This window comes from Denticeps clupeoides, chromosome 2 (genome assembly GCF_900700375.1).
Source record: "Denticeps clupeoides chromosome 2, fDenClu1.1, whole genome shotgun sequence".
Classification (NCBI taxonomy): Eukaryota; Metazoa; Chordata; class Actinopteri; order Clupeiformes; family Denticipitidae; genus Denticeps; species Denticeps clupeoides.
In genome coordinates this window covers 4,287,731-4,293,748 of record NC_041708.1, presented here as the reverse complement: position 1 = coordinate 4,293,748, position 6,018 = coordinate 4,287,731, and positions in this window count along the sequence as shown.

Below are 6,018 nucleotides of genomic sequence, written 5' to 3'. Positions count from 1 at the left end.
TGTCCCAGGAAACCTTCCACACTCCCCTGAACTCCACACTATATACTAAAACCTGTTGGTCAGTTGGACACTTTTTTTATTTGGACCAGACCGGGAGCATTTAAATGTCTTAATAAAGTACTTTTTGGACATTTTTAATACATTTATTTAATATTCCTGATCCAAAGACTTTTCAGTATGTGTACAGCTATAAACATCTCAGCATTTATCGTATACAGTATATGTACAGGGTTGTGTTTGTGTGTGTGCATTGTATAATCCCAATGGTATTAGCATTTTGCAACTTTAGAACATCAGGAATAAAAAAGGAATCAATGTATGTATATACGTTGACCCTTGCAGGTTTACCTGCAAGACCTGAGGTCTGATAAATGCCGTAAACGTACCTCCGCGCATTTTAAAGAATGTGATGGAGCCTGTAACGCAGGTGCGTGCGCATGGGGAATGTGCATGGCGGAAGCCAGACGGCAGCAAAACGAACATCTGCTCCTCTGCAGCCGTTTCCTCTGCACGATTAGGGTTCGAAGGCTCAGTCTGGAGCCAAGCAGAGGAGCAAAAAAAGTTCTAAACTCTAAACATCCTTGGGTGTTATGCAAAGAACTTTTGCCCACATCACAGCCAACCTGTGGACACGATGTCGAAATAGATACGTATGGCATTTCAATACTGATCAGCAACACTTCAAGACTTCAGATTGAGGTGCAAGGTAAAATGTATTAAAATCAAATGACTTTAGCATAAGTAGAGCAAAAACGCATGCTACATTGTACCATTTGCTGGATGTCTGCTATAATTTTTGACCTGATGGTCCCTACAGAAAGAAGATCTATTGTACTCTAACCAGTGGCATCACAGCATTTGTCCATGAGAGACGGATGTCCGTTTCCACAGAGTTTCTTTTGCATTGTTCTTGTCCTCGACCTCCCCTCCTGCTCATCTGAGTCCCATTCTCCTCCCTCGTTCTAAAGGGGGGGCGACAGGGTGTCGGGTTGAGCTGTGGTTTCAGCTATCGGCGGATGGACTCACATCAAAGGGACATAGTGAAAGGACAGCGATCCCCACCCGAGAGCCACACTACACTACACCATACCCCTGGCCGCTCAGCCAGCATAGCTGACAGCCTCGATTCTTTACATCTCAACTCGGCTGGCAGCACTGACTGGATCACACAGACAACAGAAAACTCTGTTTGGGGGGGTTGACCTGAGGTCGCAAGGCACAGCGATATTAACGTATAAGCGTACAAAAAGCATTTATGGAGGTCAGCCTTGTGCGTATGGAGTTAGAGGCCCTGGACTGGCCGCTGCCATGTTTCTGATGGGCATCTTCTGGTTGAACTTTATTTTGGGACTGAACAAAAATCGCACAACCACCTCAGTATCACAACCTGGTCAGTACAGCGTATTCTTCACATCTTGTGACAGGCGCCACCGTAAAAAGTATAATTTCAAGGTCAGCTGGCCTAATAAACAAAGAGAATGTGTACAAGGCAGGTGTTTCTAATAAAGGGGCCGGTGTGGACATGTTACAACGACTTTTTTGCAGCAGAGTGTGTTTGAGCCCCTGACTTTAATAAAGTGTGTTTAGATAGAGAGTGCCGAACCTTCTCAGGGGTATTATATTATCCTGCGTAAAGAGGGCAGTAATGCTAGATGGCTCAATCTGCACCATACAAAAACTCATCAGGCAACGGACCTCTGTCCTCATAACAGAAAATTATTTTTACCCTATTTTTCCCCTCGTTTCCCTAATTTGCAGAAGAGACAAAAAATTCTGTAACAGGAAACCACAAAGCCAATTTCCGCTTTTGGGTCAAATTTTTCTCAAGGGGAACCTGCAGGGTTTTTGCAGGTTGCAACAAGAGCATATTTTTAAGGACTCTAAAGACCATTACGAATTTAAGACCAATTTCAGACATCCAGGAAGGTTTTAAATATGAAGGAAAGTATACAGTTTATTTACCATCATATAGCAATTGCAGTTTATAGAAATTTTTACTATGCCATATTGAAGATATTATAAGATTTACAGTCTGCATAATGCGAGTCACATAATATATCTGTCTGCCTGTCAATTTTGTTCTTCTCTCACTCATTTAGAGTTTTGATTGCAATTTGAGAAGACACATCACAAAATTTGTTATTTTGATTGGAAAAAATCACACAAAAAAATTTCATTAAATTTATCGGTTCCATGTTGGTTTTATTTTGTTCAACACAGATTTCTCCCAACAAAAAAAAAACCAACAACAGCAAGATGTTGCTATGCCAGCATGGATATCAGACATTATTCCTTTATCATTAATTCTGAATCTAATTTATTCTGCTGAACAAATTAATTCTAAGAGCACACTTGCATACTTATCCTGACAGGTCACAAGTCATCGCATGCTCTTAAGAGTTTTCTGCGTGTCTTAAGACTTAAGACGTTCTTAAGGCTTAATCCTTTCCATTCAACTGTGGTTTGCCTGACCAGCCCTGCCTAAATGCCAATACAGGGTAAGTTGCTTTGTTTTTATCCACAGGGAAGAATGAAAATATATTTTTACTTCCCCATATGCTGACATATTAGAACTTGAAGCAACACAACATAAGATTTGGTATTTTGTTCATTAGTTGGTGAGTTGAATTCGGATTTATGACAAATGTTCATAAAAAGCAGCCACCAGAGAAAGGCATGTTTTGCCTCTTCTGCCTCTTGGCAGTGTTCTGCTGCTCTGGTTCTGTAGGTGAGGACCCCATGGACCATCTGTATTATGGCCTAAAGGCCCAAGCAGTAACACATCGCCCCCAAATGCCAGTATCAAATATCAAAATGCTAAGTGCAGCCTAAACAAACGCTATAACACCACTGCTATCTTTACCATCTTAACCATCTTCCGTAGTACAAAGAAATCTACCCAAAAAGCCACTCAGTCAACAGCGAAGGATGAGGACACACGTCTCCTCATGTCTCTACAGAAGCCAAATAGCTTGATTGTCAGTTTTTACAGGAGATGCTGCAGTGATGATGGGGCGTTTACCTCACTGATCTCTTCCTATCAATGGGACCGGGAAACCACATTCCTGTCTAATGTTACACAAAGGGTTACACAAAGACGACAAAACTTTATACGAGTTTCAAAACGGGTTTTGCCGCACGGCACAAAATGCACCACCAATTTTGCAAATGGTTGCAATAAACACCATCCTGAATTGCTGATGAAAAAATGAAATCCATGTGCGGCATTCACTCCAGACCCGGTGATATTTCTCCTTTACCCCACGCCCTGAGGGAGAAAAGCCTCCCTTGCACACAAATGCGCGAACCAGCCAGGAAACTGGAGCCGTTCCAGCGAACGTTTCTAATAATCAGGTTGCTGAGCCGTAGGTCGCACCTTCGCAAGTTCACGCGCTCAAAAGGAAGGCAGAACTCCGACAAAGGCAGATCGTGCTTCGACCGTGCTGCCGGAACCGGCCTCACGCCCTGCCGGGGTCAGGACTGGCCCCGTTGTAGAGATCCGGCTTGGTAGTGTCACCCCGAGGTCCTACACTATTGACACAGCTTCCTGCTGAGATGCAGTTAAAGGTTAAAGGGAAGAATATGTGCCTTAAGAGGAGGAGGAACTTTTTTTTTTGCGTTATAATTCAACACAGCAAACACATTACGGCATTTCCATTTAAGACATTTATCAGACGCACTTAATCAGAGCGAATTACAACCAGTAGTTACAGGGACAGTTTCCTTACTCAGGGTTTGAACATAGGACTTTGTGGTTTTCTGGTTAATAACGAGTGTCTTACCCACTAGGCTACTAACACCATACTAACTAATGCTTAAGTGTTTGCATAGTAATATATCTCATTTTTGATGCATTTTGCTACATTTAGCATTCCAGCTCTCTCTGTGTGTGTGTACAAAAACATGACATAACTCTTCTAATCTATGTAATGGCAATGACACTGCTAATCTATGGCATATTGTTCAGATCAATATGCCACGTTCAATTAGAGATTGACAACTACATATTTTGTTGTTCCCAAAGGGAAATGTAGGAAAAAGGAGAAATTATGCAGTCAAGATTCTCACACACAGGGAATTCACTTTGATCAGTTCTGACGAAGTGCGAGGGCGGAGCCTCACCCTGCGTGAACTATTTTCCTGACAGTGGCATCTTATTTGAATTTTTTCTCAATTTTGTTCAAAATCCACATACGTGTGGGCAGACAGAACATGAAAGTAAAAGTGAAGTGATTGTCATTATGATGCACAGCCTCAGTGGTTCCGGAATCGAACCGGCAACATCCTGATTTTGGGGCCGATTCATTAACCGCTAGGCCACCACTGCCCCAAACATGAGTCAATGTCATGAAAGTCGTTCATTCACACACACACACACACACACACGATGGAACAAAAAGCAGCCGCCTGTTTGTAAATGTGATTTGGAGACAGAGTGCATTAGACTTGTGGGAGCACAGGAAAGATAGACTGGAAAAAAGCTCAAATTGTATCAGGGGGACTGTGGAATGTGCGCAGTGATAAATCACACTGCTCACACAAAATCAAACACATGAAACACGCACACATAAGTCCAGAATGAAGGCTGAAGGGCCTTGCGTTCACACATTTCTTTCGGCCAATATTCTCGCAACCTCATGCTTTTCATTTTCTCATCATCAGCGTTTCATTTTGTTCTGTTTCTGGTGATCCTGAAAGATCACAACGTAGTGAAAACCTCCTCTGTTTGTCCCACCGGCATCACCCTAACAGAATGAATGCAACATTAATTGATATGGATTACACATGGATTATAGTACTATATATAGCCAGTACAAAACTGTTCTAGTTGCTTAGAATTGAACTGGCATACAGTAAATGTGTGTGAAATGGTTTTAAAGACGCCTCACAGTGTTGCTTTCACCAGTCTTTCCAATTTAGAATTTACTTCATCAGTGATTTTAATGTTACAGGCCCACCACAGAGTTTTTGCTCATGAATCCTATTAAAGTTAAAAGTTAAATCAGAAATTACTGCATCAGTGATTGTGAAATGTATCATATTATAAATACTGATATATCAATCAGAATGGAAGTGCTATAATGTATATTACAAAGGATTTATCACAAAGACATTGTCCTTTCCAGCTTTTGCAATGAGGCAGAAGATACAGGGTAATGAAAACTAGAACATTCCACCTTAAAAGTACCTTATATCATGGCACTTGACTCAAAATAAACATGTTTTCATTAATCTCCTAACTTTGCAATAGTTACTGAAATGCATAATGTGTAAAATCTGTGTTATTAATTTTACTTACAAGTGAGTTGATTCATCTAATACATTAAAGATTCATCCATCTATCTGTATGCAAGTGTCGAGAGTCAGACAAGCTGGGCAGGGCTGTGGATACGAGATGCAGAAAAGGATGGGGGAGCTGAATGGGTTTCGGCTTTCAGGTAATTCACCTCCTTTCTGTGTCCTCGGTGTCCGTGCGTGGGTGTGGCCCTTTGATGATGACTGACAGGAAAGTGGGGAGTTGTTGAGTGGGGGTTTGGGGCGCTGTGCGGTCTGGGGTGTATTCATCATGACAAGTCATGTGACATTCATTACCAACTTCCAGTGTGCCAGGGTCAACCTGCAACATGAGATCAGGGGTTATAGCAACCACCTGTGACCAAGTCACTTGCTGGGGGTCATGGGCTTTTTCTAATGTCATATTTGGTTATTGAAAGAGTGAATGACTGTTTGAATGTTGTTGGATGTGAACAGTGTTGGATGTACATGAAATATGATTTATGCTTACATAAATGTGTTCCAAGGAATAACATAATCTAAATTTTCTTTTAAAATTACTTAATTTTTTTCAGCATCTTCAGATAATGAGACCTTTAAAAGTGAATAATTCCACTTAAAATTCTACAGATCTCAATGTGATCAGCCATACGTAGGATGTGCATGGAAGTCTGGTCCATCACAACTTACAGGACTGCTGACAATGTCTTGGCTTTAAGCTTTAGGAATGTCAGAATTGAATTG